This window comes from Peromyscus maniculatus, chromosome 2 (genome assembly GCF_049852395.1).
Source record: "Peromyscus maniculatus bairdii isolate BWxNUB_F1_BW_parent chromosome 2, HU_Pman_BW_mat_3.1, whole genome shotgun sequence".
In the NCBI taxonomy this organism is placed as follows: domain Eukaryota; kingdom Metazoa; phylum Chordata; class Mammalia; order Rodentia; family Cricetidae; genus Peromyscus; species Peromyscus maniculatus.
The window spans coordinates 132,996,158-133,019,634 of record NC_134853.1 but is presented as its reverse complement, the minus strand read 5'-3'; the positions used below and the strand labels follow the sequence as shown (position 1 = coordinate 133,019,634).

The following is a 23,477-nucleotide window of genomic DNA, read 5'->3' as shown; positions in this document are numbered from 1 at the left end:
GAACTTGACAATGTATAGCACAGGCAATATTCATTTCCACCCTATTCACAATATCTAGGAAATGGAAACAATCTCAATGTCCTTCAACTATTAATGGATAATGAAAATATGGTATATATACACTACAGAATGTTATTCAGATGTAAAGAAAAGTTAAATCATGACTTTCAAGTAGATGGATGGAACTAGAAAGTATTATACCGAGGGAGGTTATACAGACACAGAAAGACAAATGCCACATGCACTCAATCATGTGTGGTTCCTAGCTGCAAGTCTTTAGATGTAAGTATATAACCTTGAGTAACAGAAACCAGGAAAAAATGAGCATGGAAGGGTAATAGAAGTACACAAGTGATGTAGTGGGTAGCCATTCCAGCTTGGATCTGGAAGCTCCAACCCCCATTGAGACTCTGGCAACTGTCACGCCTACGAGGCGGGGCGAGGGGAGGTGCTGGAAACCTGAGAGCTGGATGGGCAAGCTCTCGCTCTGGGCGTGCTCTCTGCGCCTGGACCCTGGATGGTGGAGATTGATTGTGCAGAGCTCCAGAGAACACCGCTGGATTGCTATATGCCTTCCCCAGACCCCCGCGACCTATCCATTCCTTCATTTGTAAGTCATCCACTAAATAAATCTTCCTTTTAACTACGTGGAGTGGCCTTTATAATTTACCCCAATATCTGGCGCCCACATGGGTCAAATTCCAAAGGTCTGGGCGGCTCCTGCCCTCAGCCTGTTCCCCGGCTGGCGGGTACCTAAACCCGCCTGCAAAGTTCCATATAATCAGTCCATTCCCGAAAAGGGGAGCAGCTAGTCTGGTCTCAGCTCCCTAGCTTAGCCCCGAGACCAGTGAAAAACCGCTGCGAGTGAGGTATCCGCACCCCGGCCCTCCCGCCATCTGCCTCCAGCTGCCGCCAGCCAAGGTCGCCAGCAGGCCCTGCTTTGGAGCTGTACCAGCACCGCCTGCTGGTTGAAAAGCGCTACTACACCCCCCATACCACAGAAAGGTAAGATAAGCAAACCAGCATTTTATTTCAAGTAAAAGTACTTGATAATTTTACATCTTAAAATTGACTAACAAATTTTGAGTAATTCTTGTAATATGGCTGACAACATTACCTCACAAGAATTTAAAAACCTTTTTGCCTGTATGATGAATGACATTCTCCTGGAAATATATGACCTTCCTCAGGCATATTTGGCCTGTACCATTTTGGCATTCATCGTAATAATTCACACAGTGTTCAAACACTGCTTTAATAATAAGAACAAAGATGAGTCATTATTGGGACTGATACAGGCTTTAAAAGATAGCAATGAAGACTTACAGAAAAAGAATCTCTTTCTGGAATCTGCTTTAAAAGATAGCAATGAAGACTTACAGAAAAAGAATCTCTTTCTGGAATCTGCTTTAAAAGATAGCAATGAAGGCTTACAAAAAAGGATTCTCTTTCTGGAATCTGCTTTAAAAGATAGCAATGAAGACTTACAGAAAAAGAATCTCTTTCTGGAATCTGCTTTCAAAGATAGCAATGAAGGCTTACAGAAAAAGATTCTCTTTCTGGAATCTGCTTTAAAAGATAGCAATGAAGGCTTACAGAAAAAGAATCTCTTTCTGGAATCTGCCTTCAAAGATAGCAATGAGGGCTTACAGAAAAAGATTCTCTTCCTGGAATCTGCCTTCAAAGATAGCAATGAAGGCTTACAGAAAGAGATTCTCTTTTTGGAATCTGCTTTAAAAGATAGCAATGAAGACTTACAGAAAAAGAGTCTCTTTCTGGAATCTGCCTTCAAAGATAGCAGTGAGGGCTTACAGAGAAAGATTCTCTTTCTGGAATCTGCTTTAAGAGATGGCAATGAAGACTTACAGAAGAAGAATCTCTTTCTGGAATCTGCCTTCAAAGATAGCAGTGAGGGCTTACAGAGAAAGATTCTCTTTGTGGAATCTGCTTTAAGAGATGGCAAGGAAGACTTACAGAAAGAGATTCTCTTTCTGGAATCTGCTTTCAAAGATAGCAATGAAGGCTTACAGAAAAAGATTCTCTTTCTGGAATCTGCTTTAAGAGATAGCAATGAAGACTTACAGAGAAAGAATCTCTTTCTAGAATCTGCTTTCAAAGATAGCAATGAAGGCTTACAGAAAAAGATTCTCTTTCTGGAATCTGCTTTAAAAGATAGTAATGAAGGCTTACAGGAAAAGATTCTTTCTCTAGAATCTGCTAATCAGGATTTACAAAACAGGCTTGTACCCAAAATTGATTTTATTGATAATAAATATGAATATCTAATGGATAGAACACTAACTCTCCAGAGTGAAGTTATGGCTACTCAGACATTGCATAAGGAAGAAAGATTATCATTAATTGATAAGATAAGGTCCATGGAATCATGTGCTTCTGAGGAAAATAAAAATGTCTATGATTCCATGAGAAATCTGGAGTCCCTTGCAAGAGAGGAGGTTCACTCCCTAGAACAGACCCTAGGTGCTCGTTTGCAAGCCCTAGAAGAAACTCTCAGTAAACGTGACAAGGGAACTAATAAGCAGAAGGTCAAGACCATAGAGGTTGTAACATCTCCAAACAGCTCTCATACAATGGCTTATCCTGTTATCGTCCATGAGAAGCCAGCAGATGACACACACCCCGAGCCATATATGACATATACATTACAACCAATTTCAACAAGGGACTTTAAAAATATAAAGGAAGCAGTAGTTACGTATGGGATACATTCCACATACGTAAAACAGATGTTAAATTCATGGTCTACCTCACATAGAATCATCCCAGATGACTGGCATCAGTTAATTTCAGCTGTTCTAGAATATAGCCAGCAGCTACAGTGGAAGAGCTGGTTGAGAGAAGAGGCAAAAAATTTAGAACAACAAGGTAAACTCAGAGGTTTTGTGATCTCCCAAGATCAAATACTTGGTGAGGGATGTTTTGCTGACAGGAATGTACAAGCCACTTATGATGAGCATACAATATCCCTATGCCGTACAGCAGCTCTAAATGCTTGGGAAAAAATTCCAGAACCTGGAAAACCAACTGAGGTATACACAAAGATATTTCAGGGACCACATGAATATTTCACTGATTTTTTACAAAGGCTGAACACAGCTATAACAAAAGCTATATCAGATAAAGAATTAAGAAAAGTATTAACTGAGTCCTTGGCATTCGACAATGCTAATGCAGAATGCAGAAGAATACTTACACCACTAAAGATCAGATCAACTCCTTTGGAATAATGGATTCAGTACACTAATGGTGTTCAGTCTCTTAACTACAGTAATGAGGCTTGGATAGGAGAGACAAATCCCAGAGGTGAAAGAAGGCCCCGTGTTACCAAATGTTTTAAGTGTGGTACACCAGGTCATATAAGTAAAAACTGTACTGGGGTACTCCTAGAAGTAATACTCCTTCTAGGAATAGCCTAAACAGGAGACCCCAACCACCTCCTGGATTATGTAGAAGGTGTGGCAAAGGCCAACATTGGACCAATGAGTGCAGATCAAAAATAGATATACGAGGCAACCCTTTACTGGCGGGAAACGCCTCAGGAGGCCTCTTGCAGGCCCCCAAATCAAATGTAGTACGAACATTCCCAGCCACTGTGGAAGAAATTCCTCTCCAGGACAACTGAATAAACCAATGCCTAACGTAAAAACCGATACTGCAATGGATGATAAAACAGCTTTGATAGATGGATCACAGTTTACAAAGAACACTGTAAAACAAATATTTTGGCAGACTTCCATAAATGAACAAAGACCAAAGCTTAAAATTCGAATTAATGGCCTGGTTCTGGAGGGCCTGGTAGACACAGGTGCAGATGTGACTATAATTACACCAAAATCATGGCATCCGAATTGGCCTCTTCAAGAGGTAGATGTCCAACTGTTAGGGATTGGCACCCTATCTCAGATAAAACAGAGTTCGAGATGGGTTGAATGCATAGGGCCAGAAGGACAGAGAGGAAGGCTGAAGCCTTATGTAGCAAATGTAGCAGTAAATCTTTGGGGCCGAGATCTGTTACAACAGTGGAATACCCAGATTAAAATTCCTACACTTTCAGAAAAGGAATACAGACCAATGCATGTTTCTAGGAATAATATCATAACATGCTATAAAAATCAGTCACCAACCATTCAGGCTGTTCACAAACATAGCACGACTGTTGTTGAACTCTCAGAAGTACCAACTGCCTTACCTTTAAAATGGCTAACTAATAAACCTGTCTGGGTTGGACAATGGCCTTTGACAAAAGAGAAGCTACAAGCTTTAGAACAGCTGGTTCAAGAGCAGTTAAATGCTCAACACATTGAAGAATCTACCAGCCCTTGGAATTCTCCTGTATTTGTTATTAAAAAAAATCTGGTAATTGGAGAATGCTGACAGATCTGAGAGCTATTAATAAAGTAATTCAGCCAATGGGCTCCCTACAGACTGGGATCCCCTTGCCCTCTATGCTACCAAAAGAATGGCCTATAATAGTTATTGACTTAAAAGACTGTTTCTTTACCATACCCTTACAGGAAAATGATAGAGAAAAATTTGCCTTCACAGTACCTAATTATAATAATTCTCAGCCAGTCAAGAGATATCAATGGAAGGTCCTCCCACAGGGAATGTTAAACAGCCCTACTTTGTGTCAATACTTTGTGCAGAAACCATTAGAGATAATTCGTGTAAAGTTTCCACAATCCATAATTTATCACTATATGGATGATATCCTATTAGCTGATCCAAAGTTAGATACATTGGAAAGCATGTTTGAAGAAGTAAAAAAAGTTTTGCCTCACTGGGGACTGCAAATTGCTTCTGAAAAAATACAAAGAGGAGATTCTATTAATTACTTAGGATATAAGATAGAGCTACAAAAAATTAGACCCCAAATGGTACAACTAAGAAGAGATAGATTGAAGACTCTTAATGATTTTCAAAAGTTATTAGGAAGCATTTCCAACTTACTGGGTATCATGGGAATACCCAAAGATGGACTACAAAATTTGGCTAATACTCTAGAAGGGGACAAAGAATTAAATAGTCCAAGAGAATTATCAGCCGAAGCTGAGAAGGAATTGGCTCTAGTAGAAAAGACAATTCGAGAAGCACATGTGGATCGTGTGGATCCAGAACTTAAATGCATTCTTGTCATATTCCCCTCCAGATATTCCCCAACAGGTATTTTGATGCAGAGGGAAGATATTATATTGGAATGGATATTCCTACCACGTAAACCAAATAAAAAATTAAAGACTTATATAGAAAAGATCTCTGATTTGATTCAAAAGGGTAAATTAAGACTTCGCCAGTTGACAGGAATGGACCCAGCAGAAATTGTAGTACCATTAACTAATGAGGAAATTTCATCACTATGGAAAGATAATGAATACTGGCAGAGAGCCTGCAGTAACTTTTTGGGAAAGATTAACAACCACTATCCCAAAAGCAAGAGAATAGAATTCATAAAGAAGACTGAATGGGTCCTTCCTCACACTGTACGACAAAAGCCAATTTCTGGAGTCCTCACATTCTATACTGATGCAAATAAATCAGGGAAAGCAGGATATAAATCAGGAGACTTAAGTAAAGTGGTGCAAAGTCCATATAGCTCTGTACAAAAGGCAGAACTGTATGCCATTCTTATGGTACTGATGGACTTCACAGAACCCCTCAATATAGTCACTGACTCTCAATATGCAGAGAGAGTTGTTTTACATATTGAAACTGCTGAATTTACTCCTGATAATACAGAATTAACTTCATTATTCATACAATTGCAGGAAATCATCAGAAAAAGGGAACATCCTATATATATAACACATATCAGATCCCATACAGGTCTGCCAGGACCTTTAGCACAAGGTAATGATGAGATTGATCAGTTACTAATAGGTAATGTGCTAGAAGCTTCAGAATATCATAAGAAACACCATATAAATAGCAAAGGTTTGAAGAAGGATTTCTCCATCACTTGGCAACAGGCTAAGGATATTGTGAAAAAATGTCCTACTTGTTCCATCTATAACCAAACTCCATTACCTTCAGGGAGTAATCCAAAAGGTATACAAAGAAATGAAATTTGGCAGATGGATGTGTTTCATTTTGCAGAATTTGGAAGATTAAAGTATGTACATCATACCATTGACACCTATTCAGGATTTTTCAATGGGCAACTCCTATGAGTTCTGAAAAGGCTGATTCTGTGATTACACACCTATTAGAAGTTATGGCCATCATGGGAATACCTGTACAAATTAAGACAGACAATGCCCCAGCATATGTCTCCAATAAAATGAGACAGTTCTTTGCTTATTATAATATAAAGCATGTTACAGGTATACCACACAATCCCACAGGCCAAGCAGTCATAGAGAGATCCAATCGAACTTTAAAGGATATGCTAAATAAACAGCAACAGGTAACAATGAGTCCTAGAAATAGACTGCATAGTGCTTTATTAACCTTGAATTTTCTCAATGCTAATGAGAAAGGAACAACAGCTGCGGAGAGACATTGGACGACAGACAAAACTCCTGAGCTAAATCAACCAGTTTATTTCAAGGATGTGCTGACCTCAGAATGGAAACCTGGATATGTTCTACGTTGGGGAAGGGGTTTTGCCTTTGTTTCTGCAGGAGAAGAAAAGCTATGGATACCAACAAAATTAATAAAAATTCAATTCGAACAGGAAAAACCCCTTGATGAAGAGAAATAAAAGATCATCCACCAATGTGACATCTCTACAAGTTGTAAGAAAAATTTAACAATCAAAGGGTGGGGTAGGGTTCTGTTTTTGTCTTTCCAGGATAATGGAAATACCCATCTTCCAAAACTCATAAGGCCTTGGATCCGGATGTTTACAGCAGAAAGGAAGAATCTATTGGTACCAATATACACATGGTAAAATCTCACTGTCTAACATCTTTCTCTCTATCAATCTAGAAAAGTTGTGGTTCCAATTCAATTATAGCCAAGCTGGCTTTGGAGATGGAATTGGCTCACTCCTCTAAACCCAAGCATATTGCTAAAAAAAAAGTTTAAGAGATTCTTCAGTCCCATATCAGAAGAGCCCTCTGGTGTGAGACAGAAGGAAACCAATAAAAAGGGACCATTGTCTTCTAAATTCTAATTCTCTCCATGCTTACTCTTGATTTCTCAGAATCCTTTCTTACATGCTATGTCCTCTTTAAATCCAAACCTCCCATTTTTGATAACAAATAAGTTTTTCCAATAGCAATCTCAGAAGTCACCAGAAGGAAGATGGGGCCCCAACAACAACAACTCTACCCAATCCAGAATGATGCCATGGTAATCATCATCATACTACACTTCTTGCCAGAATTTCAGACAATCTTACCCATTACTCTAAAACTTGCTGCAGAACCTACAGTTAGTCTAACTGAGATTTAACTATCTGAGTTTTCTCACAGTACCAAACAGAGATAAGATCACCCCCTAAACGGCAGGAAGCAATTCTAAGAAAACGACGCCCCTTCTCCCTTAGGTTTCATAATTCTCAGGGTTATGGATGACGGTTGTAGGGTTGGGGGTGGAAGAAAATATTAACTCAGTATTGTAAAAAAAAAGGTGGGGGGCGGAAGAAATGGAACGGATAGGTATAAGATATGATGGTAAATCATTGTATATACTAGTAAACAAACTTGGTAAAATAGCAACCTTAGACAATTTGCACTGTAATTTGTACTGTTATAGATTCTTATATGTTGATACAAATGTAAACTATTTTTATACTCCTGTTTAAGATAATTTGTATATTGATACAAATACAGAACTATATTTGTTATAATGTACATATATTTCTACTCTTATTTGAAACATTTTTATATTGATACAAATGTAAATTTATATCTGTCATACTTTATATATGTTCTACTTCTGTTAGGATATATGGTATATTGATATATATTTAAGATTATTGTCATATTGCATATCGCACTATATATTCCTACCTCTGTTATAAATATCTTGTGTATTGTCACAATTTTGAAGTCATTGTTCTTCACCATACATTTGCTTATAGACTGTTTACCTTATTTACGTGAAGCCTTAGTCCTTAGGTTATTTCGGTAGATAAGATTTATAGATTTATAGTCACCTATGCCTGTCATCTCTATAGTTACGTTAGTTAGGTTATCCAGATTTACAGATACATAGGTCAGATGGACAGGTAATCTTCAAACACTTCATAGACCTAGAGAATATGGCATTTAAATAACTTAGAATTCTGTTGACGTGAGGCACAATTGCTCCTGGCTGCACCAATTGATCCCGAGAGAATGTTGGGCTTCTAAGACATTTCCATTTGGAAGTTTGTCTTTTTGGCACAAAATGGCCTACTGGGCAAAGAACTGCCCTTGCCTTGATGGCTGACAGTACAAATGCAATGCTGTCCTTTCTGGACAAGTGGGACACAAGGAAAGTGACCACTGTACTCTGCCAAGACAGGGTAAGATGGTCTTTCAGAAATCCTGCTTCTGAAAATGGTCTGTCAGATACTCTAGGCCTGTAGCCAATTTGAATGCACCAACAATGCTGAGAAACATTAGGTGACTGTCCAGTCTGCCAGCTGTCTTGGTCTACTCTTGCAAGACTCCCGAAGTTGCTTGCATCCCTCTACCATTTCTCAAGTACCATTATGTTCCTTCTCAGGTCTTTGATGGGATTGAAGACTAGCAGTTATAGTTACAACTTAGTATATATAATATCTTAGATAGAACATATTAAGTATTAGATTCAGGTTCTTTAGGATAGGACACCTTTGAATGATCTTTATAACATGCCGTTTACCTATGCTCTGTACTTCTCTGGATTTTAGAAAGTGTTTCTTGCTTGATATTGTTTGCATTGGTTGTAGTTACATCTTATCTAGGTCATTATCCCTCATTATTTCTGGACAATATTTGATAACCATTCCTTTGTATATAGTCTTGTATTAGTTTAGAACCTTCTTATTTAGACAAAAAGGGGGAGATGTAGTGGGTAGCCATTCCAGCTTGGATCTGGAAGCTCCAACCCCCATTGAGACTCTGGCAACTGTCACGCCTACGAGGCGGGGCGAGGGGAGGTGCTGGAAACCTGAGAGCTGGATGGGCAAGCGCTCGCTCTGGGCATGCTCTCTGCGCGTGGACCCTGGATGGTGGAGATTGATTGTGCAGAGCTCCAGAGAACACCGCTGGATTGCTATACGCCTTCCCCAGACCCCCGCAACCTATCCATTCCTTCATTTGTAAGTCATCCACTAAATAAATCTTCCTTTTAACTACGTGGAGTGGCCTTTATAATTTTCCCCAATAAAGTGATATGAAGGGGAAAATGGGAAAATGGGGAAATGGGGATGGGCATTTAAAATAGGGAAGGGAGAGAGTGGTCAATAAAAAAGAATGGGGAGAAAGAATTAATAACAATAAAGATATTTGAAAAAGCCTTGAGGAATTATACTACTTTATATTTACCTAAAAATTACAAACAATATATTTGTGTATGTATATCTATATTTTAATGAAGATATGCCACATGAATTGACAATGCTTTCCCAGAGAGTCATAGGGCAGCTAAGAAAAACCCCAGCACCTGGTATGAGAAACCTCATTTTAAGTTGTTATTCAGGGGAACCTAGGAGACTCCCAAAACAATACAGGCTACTGCTGTTTCCCATGGTTGTCTCCCAGAAGTGAAGGAAAGTCCCTATTGCTGAAGATATTGTGTACTTATGAACATGTGATTCAGAAGATTTGAGCTGGGTCCAACTTGAAAGCCTCCTCCCTGAGGACTAACTTTGAGAGTGGCAGAAGATGCCATGCAAGGTGCCAAAGGAGAAAACAATCAATATTCCCATCCAGCTATGATATCAGTGAATTATAATCATGACCAACATGGAAAAATATTTCAAAATGTGCAATAGCAATATTCATATCTTAGCAGCAATCAACAGCTCTCTAATTGGATTTAAGACCCACACACCAAGAGGAATATCATACCTGGTACTGGAAATAGAGCCAACTGCCCAGGGCTAGTGAGGTTATGAATCTTAGAGGAGAAATTACCACTGCCAATTTACTAGACCAACATAATTCCTAACTGTAGAAATAAGTGTAGCACTCACCATTCATCAGAGAATCTTTTCTTTATTGCCTAGGGAAACCAATATAGTAAACCACAACTGGTCAAAATACATAGAACAACTGATCATGGGATACATCTACAACACAATCTCTGTACACAAGGATCAATGTACATTGTAGAACACAGGGTGGGAAGATTGTAAGAGCCAGAGGATTTGTTGTTGTAAAATTGTGTCTCCTAGAAATGATAGAGAAGCTATACCATTGAACCCACGACAATATGGCTGCCTAAGCAAGACCAGAGCAATGACAACACTAATAGACATGCTGTCATGGAAGGGGAAATCTCACAAGGCCCCACATCTAGACAGAGAACTACAGGTAACTAATGACTACCGAGAAAAGAATTAGTCTTCTTTGGGAATGAGCTCCCTAATTGGTTACCCAATGCCAAGTGGTCAGCCCTCAAGTCATATACATCCAATCAACAATAAATGAACTCAACGGATCATATTTTTATATCTATTCACACATACACACACACACACACACACACACACACACACACACACACACACATCATGAATTTGAGAAGGAGTAAGAGGTGGGACAAAGCAGGGATTGGAAGGTGGAACAGGGAGAGAGGAAACTGTAATTATGATTTAGTTTTAAAAAATCTTTTATATAAAGTTTTAATCAAAATTTATTGTGGGATATTTTGATCACACTCTGACATGCCTAAGACTGACAATAAAGTTCACCTTAAGTCAGAGGGTAGAGCTAACAGACAAGCTCGGCCACCTGTACGGTAAAAGGGCCAGCCAAAAAAAAACCCACCGTGGCCCTGAAACAAGAGCCTATGAAAGAAACATACCCTGGTCCTGAAAGCGTAACCAAGGAAATATACCCTGACCCAGAAAACAGACTTTGGTACTGGAATCAGAGCCAGTGAAAGAAATATACCCTGGCCCTGAAACTAGACTCAAAAAGCTAAAAGGGCCAGTGAAAGAAACACACTTTGGCCCTGAAACCAGAGCCAAATCTGCCTCTGACCAACTGAACATGAAACCAACCAATCGTTGAGCATGAAAACCAACCAATCCCTGAGCAGAAAATATAGCCATTCCATCCCGAGCTTGTCCAAGCTCAAGGAGATAGAAGAAACCTGATCAATTATCTCCCTGAAAATCTTCTCCCTGGAAAAAGTCTACCCATAAAAAGCCCTGTATAATCAATCCCCTCTGCCTGTTCACTTGGCAACTGTCCTTCTCCACTCTGGCAGAAGCAGCCACTCTCCTGGATTCCTCCTTCCCAAATAAATCTCTTGAAAGAGTTTTGGGTGAAGATCTTCTCTTGCTGGCAAGGAGCAGATTGTTTGCTGGGAAGTTCCCTTAAGGAAGCAGAGCAGAAGTAACAACTTCACCGGAGCTGGAACCGGTTGCTACATTTCTGCAGGGAGTTCTGCTTACCAGAGTAAAGCAGAAGTAACAACTTGGGCCGGAGCAGAGAAGAAATGGATACCTCTCCTGGAAAACTCCCTTGGGAGCAGAGCAGAGCTCAGCTGTAGTAGCTCTCTCTCTCTCAGAGAGCATCAGGATTGCCACATCCTGTGGGGAGAACATCCTCCTTCAGACCCCAGCTTCAGGTATAGCCTGACATCCTGATAAGTCAGGACACTTTTCTCATTAAAGCTATAGGTATCCAGGATACCTTCCCTTCACACTTGCAGGTTTAGCCTGACTTTCCAACAAGTCAGGATACCTTTCCCTCCAGAACTGACACAGCTGGTTACCCGCACACAGTTCCCCCTTTTCTGCCATCTTTAGCAGATCTGGTGAATTCTTAAAGGGGCAGTTAGGGTTAAAAATAAAAGAGAAAAATGTTTGCCACATTAAGAATCAGAAATATCACAATGCAGGGAGTTAGGACCCTCTTTAGTGCTACTATGTATGGCTTGCAAATGGAAAAAAATAAACGTGATAAATGACTACAATTGGACTTTCCTTTGGACCACCAGCTCACAAATAATGACACAGAGACTTATTTTTAATTATGAAAGCTTCATCTTAGCTTAGACTTGTCCCCCCAGCTCTTATAACTTAAATAAACCCATTTATTTTAATCTACACTTTGTCTCATGGCTAATCACCTCATTTCTCCATGCGGTTCATGCTGCTTCCTCTGTGTCTGGTTGGTGACTTTGCCATCTTCCCAGAGTTCTCTCTTTCTCTCCACCCTAAAGTCTCGATTATACCTCCTGCCTAGCTATTGGTTGTTCAGCTTTTTATTACACCAATCACAGCAATACATATTCACACAGTATACAAATATACTACAACAAACCACTTAGCTAGGATTGACATAATACTGATTGTAACTACTATTAGTTTGGTAATTCCTATTTTATTCTTAAGAAAGTAGTTTAATAGCTGTCAAATATGATATTGATAAGATATAAGCTTTAGAAAGACTTATTACTGATAATATACAAGCCTTATTAAGGCTTTTCAATGAAAATAATAAAAATTTGACAGATAAGATACAAGCCTTAGAAAGACCTACTAATGAAAATAGGAAAAATATTCAGACACAGAGGAATTTAGAGCACAATGTGCTGAACCACTGAATTATGAAATTGAAGAGGAACAGCCAAAGATTATTAGATAACCAACCTCAGTTTATCCAGTTACCATTCAAGAACAACTAACAGATGATATGCACCTCCAAGGCTATGCAGAAGTTGGCTGGAATCCTGTAGAAGTTTTTGATTTGAAGAGATTTAAAGAGATAGTTGTTTCATATGCTATGCATTCATCCTGTGTGAAGCAGATGTTAAATTCATGGGCAACTCGATAGAATTATACTTTAAGACTAGAAAGATTTAACTACAACTATGTTGGAACCTGGCCCTCAGTTACAATGGAGAACATGTTGGAAAAAGGGACCTAGGGTCATAGAACAATGAGGTATAGCTCAAGGTATGGAAATTTCCCAAGATTAGCTATCCAATGAGGGTCAGTATGCTGATTTGAAAAGATAGTATAGATTTTGTGACCATACTTTGGTGCTATATTGTTTAGCAGCTTTCAATGCTTGGGACAGGTTAAAGAATCAGGATAGAGGTTTAAATCCTTTACTAAAACTATACAAGGCCCCAAAGAAGTCTTCACTGATATTTATGTATGTATGTATGTATGTATGTATGTATGTATCTATCTATCTATCTATCTATCTATCTATCTATCTATCTATCTATCTATTGGTTTTTCGAGACAGGGTTTCTCTCTGTAGTTTTGGTGCCTGTCCTGGATCTCACTCTGTAGACCAGGCTGGCTTCAAACTCACAGAGGTCCACCTGGCTCTGCCTTCCAAGTGCTGGGATTAAAGGCGTGCACCACCACTACCTGGCTTCACTGATTAATTTTTACAAAGATTGATTTCAGCTGTAAATAGAAGGATATAATATCCAGAAGTTAGACAAATATTAATTGAATCTTTGGCTTTTGAAAATGTTAATTCAGAATGCAAAAGGGTGATTAGTTCTTTAAAGGCATGATTGGCACCAATAGATGAATAAATTAGAAATATGCCTGATATTGTATATCACACTTATGATGCTGCTTGGGTAGAAGTAATTTCTAGAAATTTAAGAAAAAGGGAATGTCAGATGTTTTAATGGTAAATAAGGTCATTTGAAAAGGGAGTGTAGGCAAGATGTCCTTAGAAATAACTTTTTTTCTAGAGATAATTCAAACAGAAGGACCCAGCCTTCTCTAGTAAACAGAAGGCATGGCAAAGGTTGGCATTGGACTAATGAAAGCAGATCAACAAGGGACAGGCAAGGTAACCCTTTGCCATCAGGAAACATCCTGAGGGGCCTCACACAGGCTCTAATATCAAATTTGGCTCAATCATTCTCAGTCAGCATTGGAGAAACTCATCCACAGATCAATTAAAAGACTTAATACATGTTGTTAAAAACAACACAGCTCTGGATATGATGAAAGACAAAAACTTCTATACAACAAAAAGTTCAGGAGAGACCAGAAAACAGGTATTTTGGCAAACTTCTATAAATGATCAGTGATCAAAGCTAAAAATAGAAACAAATGGCATTGAAATTAAGGGTTTGGTAAGGTAAAGATGTAATAATACTTTCACCAAAATCTTGGCATCCAGATTGGCCTCTTCAGGAGGCAAATGTTTCAGCTTCTTGGGACTGGAACTTTATCTCAGGTAAAACAAAGTGCAAGACTGTATAGGGAGAGAGGGACAGATAGGAAAATTAAAAACACATGTGGCTTATTGGTGAAATTATTTTGGCCACTCCACGTAGTTAAAAGGATATTTATTTAATGGCGTAACTCGCAAATTAAGTAATAGGTAGGTCGCTGGGTCTGGGGAAGGTGTATCGCAGTCCAGCGGTGTTCTCTGGAGCTCTGTTCAGTCAATCTCCACCGTTCAGCATCCTGGCACAGAGAGCGCACAGAGCAAGCGCTGGTCCATCCAGCTCTCTGGTCTCCAGGCGCCTCCCCTAGCCCCGCCTTGTAGGTGTGACAGTTGCCAGAGTCTCAATGGGGGTTGGAACTTCCAGATCCAAGTTGGAATGGCTACCCACTACAGTGGCTAACATGGCAATGAATTTATGGGAATGTGATTTGTTGCAGTAATGGAAACCACATATTAGCTTTCCTCCAGTCTCAGAAACAAACCATAAAATAAATAATGATTATGAGAGAAATATTAAAAAGTATTGTCAAGAACAGTGACAGACCATTCAGATTGTACATAAGCAGGGCACAACAGCTGGTGTTCTTTCAAGGGTATCAACAACCCTACCTTTACAATGTGGTTAATAGAAAAACCTGTGTTGGTGGGAAAATGGCTGTTGACATAAAATAAAATTACAGGCACTAGAACAGCTGGTACAGGAGCAGTTAGACGTTTAACACATTGAAGAATCGACCAGTCTTTGAAATTCTCTTATATTTGTCATTTAAAAGATATCTGAAAAATGGAAAAAGTTAACAGATTTAAGAACCATAAATAAGGTGATTCAGCCAAAATTCTCTTTAGAGCCTGGAATTCCATTGCCTTCTTTATTACCTAAATGATGGTTTATTATAGTGATTGATTTAAAAGACTGGATTTTTTTAACTTTGCTTTTGCAAGAAGAGGATGGATAAAAAATTGCCTTTACAGTGCCTACTTAAAATAATTCTGAGTCTGAAGCCGGGCGTGGTGGCGCACGCCTTTAATCCCAGCACTCGGGAGGCAGAGGCAGGCGGATCTTTGTGAGTTCGAGGCCAGCCTGGGCTACCAAGTGAGCTCCAGGAAAGGCGCAAAGCTACACAGAGAAACCCTGTCTCGAAAAAACCAAAAAAAAAAAAAAAAAAAAAAAAAAAAAAAAAAAAAAAGAAAAATAATTCTGAGTCTGTAAAAAGGTATAAGTGAAAAGTTCTTCTATAAGGGATCTTAAACAGTCCCACCCTCTATCAATAGTTTGTACAGCAGCCATTGTTAATAATTCATAATCAGTTTCCTAAATACACAATTTACCATTGTATGAATGATATCTTACTAGCTTATTCAGACTCAGATATCTTAGAAAAAAAAAGTTTGAAGAGGTAAAGAAAATTTTACCTCTCTGGGGATTACAAATTGCTCTGGAAGAAAACACAAAGAGGAAATTCTATTAATTGCCTGGGATATAAGAGAAGTTTACAAAAATTCAACCACAGAATGTACAATTCAGGAGAGATTATTTATGAACTTTTAATGATTTTCAAATCTGCTGGGAAGCCAGGCAGTGGTGGCACATGGCTTTAATCCCAGCACTTGGGAGGCAGAGGCAGGCAGATCTTTGTGAGTTCAAGAGCAGCCTGGGCTACCAAGTGAGTTCGAGGAAAGGTGCAAAGCTACACAGAGAAACCCTGTCTCGAAAAACAAGAACAAAAACAAAAACAAAAACAAAAACAAAAACAAAAAAAACTGCTGAGAAATATTTGATGACTATGTCCCACAACTGGATTTACAACTCAAGAATGAAGCAATTTATTTCAAACCTTTCAAGGTGATAAGGACTTAATAGACCATGAGAATTATCAGTTGTGGCTGGGAGAGAACTGGCTTTGGTAGAAAAGAAATCACAAGACGTACATATAGATCATTTAGATCCAGAGCTTGATTGTATTCTGATTATTTTACATTCTATAAATTCTACCACAGAAATTCTTATGGAGAGAAAATATGACATCTTAGAATGGATGTTTTTACCATACAAACAAAGTAAAAAATTAAAGACCTATATAGAAAATGTTTTTGGAATGATTCTTAAAGAAAATTGTGACTCCATCAATTAGCAAGAATAGACCAAACAGAAATTGTGGTACCTTTTATAAATGCTGAAATTGCCTCATTGTAGATGGAAAATAAAAATTGCAAAGCTCTTCCAGTGTTTTTTTTTTTTTGGGTGGGGGGAAAGATTAGCAAAAAAATCCCCAAAGAAAGAGACTTGAGTTTATAAAGAGAACTAATTAGATCCTTCTTCACATCACACAGAGAACACTAATTTCTAGAGTCCCTAGGGTCTATATTCATGCAAATAAATCAGGAAAGGCAGGTTATAAGTCAGTAAAAATAAGTAAAGTGGCTCAAAGCTCTTATAATTCAGTTAAAAATCAGAATTATATGCTATTCTCATTCTATTATTAGATTTCCAGAACCTCTTAAAATAGTTAGACTCTTAATATGCAGAAAGAGTTGTTTTACATATTGAAACCACTGAAATTATTTCAGATGATTCATAATTAACTTTATTGTTTATTCAATTACAAGAAATAATCAGAAATAGAAACCATCCCTTATATATAACATATATCAGATCCCATATGGGGCTACCAGGCCCTCTAACACAAGGTAATGATGAAATTGATCAGCTATTTGGTAGGAAATGTGCTAGAAGCATCAGAATTTTATAAGAAACACCATGTTAGTATCAAGGGTTTGAAGAAAGATTTTTCTATCGCCTGGCAACAAGCTAAGGAAATTATAAGCAAATATCCTACTTGTCCTTTCTATAAGCAAACTCCACTACCTGAAGGAAGCAACCCAAAGGGTACTCAAAGAAATGAATTTGACAAATGGATGTGTTTCATTTTGCAGAATTTGAAAAATTAAAGTATGTGCATTATACCATAGATACTCATTCAGGATTTCAATTGCCAACTGCTTTAGTCCAGCAAAGGCTAATTCTGTAATCACATATTTATTAGAAGTTATGGACATCATGGGGGTACCTGTACAAATTAAGAGTGACAGTGCTCCAGCATATGTCTCTAGTAAAATGAAACAGTTTTTTTGCATATTACAATATAAAACATTTTATAGGTATATCACAGAATCCTACATGACAACTAGTTATAGAGAGTTCTAATTGTACTTTAAAATATATGCTTAATAAACAGAAAGGGGTAATAAACAACCCCAGAGATATATTTCACAATGCTTTATTAACTTTGAAGTTTTTTAATTCTAGTGAAAAAGGAATGAGAGCTGTGGAGAGACATTGGATAATAGAAAAAATTGTTGAATTAAATAAGCCTGTGCTATGGGATGTCTTTCTATATACTGTGAATATATTTTATTACCATTATTTAATAAAGAAGCTGTTTTGGTTTATAGCAAGGCAAGATATAGCCAGGAAGAAAATCCAAGCAGAGATACAGGGAGATGGCAGATTCAAAGAAAAGCCAGCGAGTCACCCAAGAAGCAAGAAGTAAAAGTACTGGTAAGGCACCGGCCTCATGGCAATACATAGATTAATAGAACTGGGTTTATTTATGATGTAAGAACTAGCTAATAATAAGAATTTTCCCAGAGGCACAGGCAACAGAAAATGATAGAAGAGACCTTTCATGAGTAGACTACTAGGCACACAACCTTTGTAAGTTCTGATACTTACTTGGGACTGATGGTTGCAAGTCAGCTCTCCACTGTTCCAACAGACAAACTCAGTTGGGTCATCTGAGTTTCTGATAATGGTCAGGTGTTTTTCTGTATCCAGGGAAAGATGATCCAGAGTCAAATCCTAGGTAAAGCTGACCATCAAGCTTCTTCTGTTCTCAAATTCTGGCTGTATGATTCTGCCCACCTGAAAATTTGTTCTCTTTTGCAGAGAAATTCCTAGTGGGCTGGTTTCATCAACAGACAAGTGAAACGTTTGTGCAGCTTTCACTTCATATTGCTTAAGCACTAACAAAGCTTCCATCACCCAGTGAAGGAGCAAAACAAAATCTGACTCATACCTGTCATGCACTGAGTACTGCCCAAAAAAAAGATATGATTAATTTATTTGGCATGGCAGAAGACTCAGTTTATGAAAGTACAAGCAAAAGACTCTCAATGAGAGCACACAATGGCCAGCAAGATTCTTGAAACAAAATAACCAGTTATCCCATGAAGCAAAGAAACCCAGCAATTTTTCCAGGGTAACAGAAAAATCTGATCTTAAAATAAGAATAAAATGTGAAGGATCCAGAACACATATGATACTTTACGATGGCTGGTGCAGGGTAGAGGTTGGGAAGCCATAATAAAAGATGAACTGCTGAAAGTAAAAGGATAAACTTATGAAAATGACAATTTTAAAAGCATATGTGTATATATATACTGTAATAGTTACTTTTCTCATTGCTCTGACAAAATATCTGATAAGAAACTTAAGAGAGTGAGGATTTATTGCATGTAATTTTATAATGCACTTTTAAAAATAATTATGTACACATTTGAATATATTTATAAAAATAATCACATATATTTATACATGTATATTCACATATATGTAAGCATAAGAAAATGAATGTGTCCATATATATATATAATTATAACTATAAACTTAATATATATGTTAGTGATGATACATGCATATGTATATACTTTTGTGTAAACAATGTAGTATCTTTACATAATATGCATGTATTAGTTATTATTCAGGTTGATGTGACCAAATACCCAACCAAAACCATCTGGAAGAAATGATTTGTTTTGGCTTACAGTTCCAAATAAAGTGCATCATGGTGTGGAGGCATCCTGCTGGTCACATTGTGATCAAAGTCATCAAGCAAAGTTGAGTGAATGCTGGTACTCAGTGCTTTTTTCTTCTTTTTAATTTTTTAAAAATCTTTTTAAAATTACATTTTTATTTAGTCTTTGAGAACTGCATGTACTATATTTTGATCATATTCATTCCCCTCCCTCAACTCCTCCTGATCACCTCAGATTTTCCTCTCTCCCACCCAACTTCATGTTCTCTTGTTGAAAAAAAGAAAACAAAGCAAAAACAGAGTCCAGATTGTGTTGACTGACTAAGCCTTGGTTCAAGGCCTGCCCTGGACTATGTTTGATGTACTTAGTGTCATTCCACTAAAGAAAACTGACTTACTCTCTCGCTGCGGCTATCAATTGCTAATATCTCCTTGGGTTTGGGTGGAATTTCATGCCCACTCTTTCATGCTGGAATTTTTTCTGGTTTGAGTTTGTGCAGGATTTACACATTAACATAAGAGTCTCTGTGACTTCATATGTACTTTTACCCTGTTTTGCCTAGAAAACTCTGTTTCTTTAAAGTCATCTATCCTTTCTGTCTCTTACAGTCTTCTTTTCTCCTTTTCTGCATAGATTCCTGAGCAATGATGAGGGAGGTATTATAGATATCTCTTTTAGGGCTGAGTATTCCAAAATTGCTAATTCTCTGCATGTTGACCAGTTTGTGTTTTCTGTGTTAATTACTATCTATTGCAAGAAGTTACTCTGACAAAGGTTAAGCTTTGCGCTGACCTATATGCCAAGAGGAGTCATTTTGTTCCTTTTTCATTTAGCAGATTAATGATAGTAGGCTTTACTCTAAGGCTCATGACCTATGTATCTTTAAGTTTTTGACCTCACTGACAATTCATATATGGGTTCTATCTCATCAAATTGGCTTTAAATCCGTTAAAAATAGTTGATTTTTCCCGTTACGTTAAATATGCATAACTTGCAGGAAGGTCATTGTCTTAGTCACTGTTCTACTGCTATAAAGAGACACCATGCCCAAGGCAACTCTTATAAAGGAAAACATTTAATTAGGGGCTTGCTTACAGTTTCAGAGTTTTAGTCCATTGTTATCATGGTGGGGAACATGGCAGAAGGCATGGCAAGCATGTTGCTGGAGAAGTAACGGAATCGAGAAAGAGCTATCAATCTCTCACTCCTGTCCGTGCAGGCAGAGAAGAGATACTGGGCTCGGCATGGGCTTTTGAAAACTCAAAGCCTAACCCAATGATACACTTCCTCCAACAAGGCCATATCTCCTAGTCTCCAATTATTTCAAACAGTTCTACTTCCTGGTGACTAAGCATTCAAATATGCGTGCCTATAAGGGCCATTCATATTCAAATATGTGAGTCTATAAGGACCATTCATATTCAAACCACCACAGTCATTATAGTTCACAGAGTTCTTAGCTGGATGAAATTGAAGATTACTCTTCTCTTCTGGTAGCATGTAGAGGACCTTCCAACCCTATGAATGCTAGCTGGTAGGGATAAAACTTTTAGTTGAGTATCAGTTAGATTTTTCCATGTTCTATGCCACAAATACAAGATGTCTTCAGCAATAGGGATTACTGTCAAGCTCTAGAGGATAATCAATAGCATTGGCTACAGTCTATAATGTTGGGAAGTCTGTGGGACCTTATTGACCCTTATGAAAAGGACAATTTTAAAAGCATATGTGTGTATATATATTGGAAGATAAGCAACTGGAAGATAAGCAAATGACAGCTATTTAGAGACATGGGATTGAAAGAGGGAAGGCTGAAATAAACCAGCTTAGATATTTTAAGGATGCTTTAACTTTAAAATGAAACTAATAAATGCATTGCTTTAGAGAAAAGTTTTGCTTTTGTTTCCACAGGAAAAATGAGGCTGTGGATTCCATCCAGGCTAATATGGATCAGAATTGATTAGGGGAGAACCTCCTGAGTATGACAGTTAATACATATGTATGTATCAACAAAGGTTACAGCTGGTCTTCACAGGACTTGGCCATTATCTCAATTTTCTCAGGGACCCTAAGATGCCTATGCCCATAGACAGCAGGAAGCACCCTAGAGAAAATGACACCCACATTTCCAAGAAGCAGGTGGGTGGTTGTTGGTTATTTGTTGAATTATGGACGTTTGTTGTCATTTAGGAGAATACAGGAATATAGGATAAAAAGGCAACTATTAATCTCAGATATTTTGCATTGAATGGATTTTGGTATATTGATACAAATTTAAAGTTATTTTTATTTTTATTAAACTGCATAAATGTTTCTATTCTTGTTTGGGGTACTATGTTTATGTAACTCATTTAAAAATGCAATGTAGAATTAAGAAATGAGGTTAGTAGTTAACTCATAGTAATCAAATTTGTAGTCACATTAGGTATGTTTTCAAAGTTAAACAGGTATATTTTAGACAGATAATTTTCAAACACTTCAAGGACCTAGAAAATATAGTATTTAAGATTTTTAATAACCTAAGATTTTCATGACAATGAGATACATCTGCTCCTGGCAGCCAATGCAAGGTGGGATAGTCATTCAAATTTCCTGCTTCACAGTAAAGTCTACCAGATATTCTTGGCCTGTAGGCTGAAGATGGATGCCCCAACTTTGCAGAGGAACTTTGGGTTACAGTACAGGCAACCATATATCTCTGTTGTTAGGTATTATTAGATCCTTCTGGGGACTTTGATGGAGTTAAAGACTAAATAGTTAGAGTTATAGTTTCCTTAGTTATGATAAAAAGTACATTAGATATAAAAGTTTGAATTCACTAAGGTAAGATAGATAATAGAGTATTTTCTCTGAATTTGCTAAATACAAATGGACTGAATATTGTAAATGTGATACTTACTTGAAACTGCTTTTGCTATACATAGTTTGACTATGTTGAAGTTAAATCTTTCATTTTATTTAGACAAGTGGAGGAAATGTGTAATATTAGTTTAAGATTTGTTACATTGATTTATGCTGTGGAATATTTGTTTAATGATGCGAAGATGTCTTGAATTCTTCAATGGTACATTTGTTTAATTCCATAAAGCTGTGTTACTTTGCCTGTCTAAAACACCTGATGGTCTAATAAGAAGCTGAATGGCCAATAGCTAGGCAGGAGAAACAGGTGAGACTGGTGGGCAGAGAGAGTAAAAGAAATCTAGGAAAAGAGATCTAGGGAAGACGGAAGAGCAAGAAAAGGAGGAGAGGAGGAAGCCATGGTCCAGCCACTTAGCCATGCAGTCAGCCATGGAGTAAGAATGAAACATTGATATATTTGATATATAAAGGTAAAATGTCAAGAGGCAAAATGTAAGGATTTGGTCCTTAAGTACGTCCTTAATTACATCATCAGCCTTCGCCGGCTTCCCAGCCTAAAAAGCAGGTGGGCCCTCTGTGGGCTCTCTGTCCCCTCTCCTCTCCACTCCTTCCTCCCGTCGCCCCCCTCTTTCCCTCCCCCTTCTGTGTCTCTCTGTCTCTCTCTGTCTCTGTCTCTGTCTCTCTCCCTCCCCTCCCCCCAATAAAGCTCTAAAAAGGTAACCATGGCTATGATTCTTTTAATCAGCACATTCCTCCACCGGCATGGCCACTGCGGGCGGCGACCAGTCACGAGGGGCCGCGCCGCAGCATAACCAGCATAACCAACACAAAATATAAAGAGAAATGGGATAATTTAACTTAGTAAAGCTGGCTAGAAACAAGCCAAACTAAGGCCAGGTATTCATAAATAAGAATAAGTCTCCATGTATATATTTGGGAGCTGGGTGGTGGGTCCCCAAAGTGTAAAAAAACAAAAACAAAACAACTACAGGTTCCTGGATGATTAAGGGTTGTTCCTGGCAAAAAAGGAAACTTCTTTAGGAGATGTGCTTTTGTGATAAACAGAAACCTTCCTTTAGGCTTCTTTACATGTTATAAATCCTTCTGTTTACTTCTCAATAATCCTTCTGTTTATAACAATATCACCGGCACTGTCATTTTGGTTGGGGGCTTTGAACCTATCACTTGGCACTCTTAGAAGTCGTTTTTCTCTAAGAAAATAACAAAAGGTTTCAAAATGATTAAGATTCCTTTTCTTATGAAATGTTTATACCTCATATTCCTTTCCTAACCTGACCAGTTAATCTTGTTCTTTTGGCATGGTTTTATATCTGACTTTATTAGTGACCCTCCTCTTTTAAAATTCATCTGGAGAACTTGAGAACTACAGTGGCATAGGGTGTGCCATCCTAATCTGTAAAAGGCCTCTAGGGCATTGTATTGTGCAATTTATCTTGAGAGTGATCCATCTATAGATAATTTGCC

General features: G+C 38.0%; 1 protein-coding gene and 1 long non-coding RNA gene across 3 annotated transcripts in view; both read right to left on the bottom strand.

The window, feature by feature from the left end:
- LOC143271944 (putative selection and upkeep of intraepithelial T-cells protein 1 homolog) overlaps positions 1-18,360 on the bottom strand; it is a 48,761-nt gene extending 30,401 nt beyond the window's left edge. For both annotated transcript variants that reach the window (XM_076564779.1, XM_076564781.1), the window contains exon 1: positions 18,052-18,360. The gene's annotated coding sequence lies outside the window, so the exon portion shown is untranslated. The remainder of the gene's footprint in view (positions 1-18,051) is intronic.
- LOC143271685 (uncharacterized) lies at positions 12,624-15,221 on the bottom strand. Its single transcript, XR_013048881.1, has 3 exons — positions 14,928-15,221; positions 14,244-14,342; positions 12,624-13,726 (listed from the first exon to the last, which is right to left on the bottom strand). It is a non-coding gene; the product is annotated as an uncharacterized LOC143271685 (long non-coding RNA).
- Positions 18,361-23,477: the final 5,117 nt, after the last annotated feature.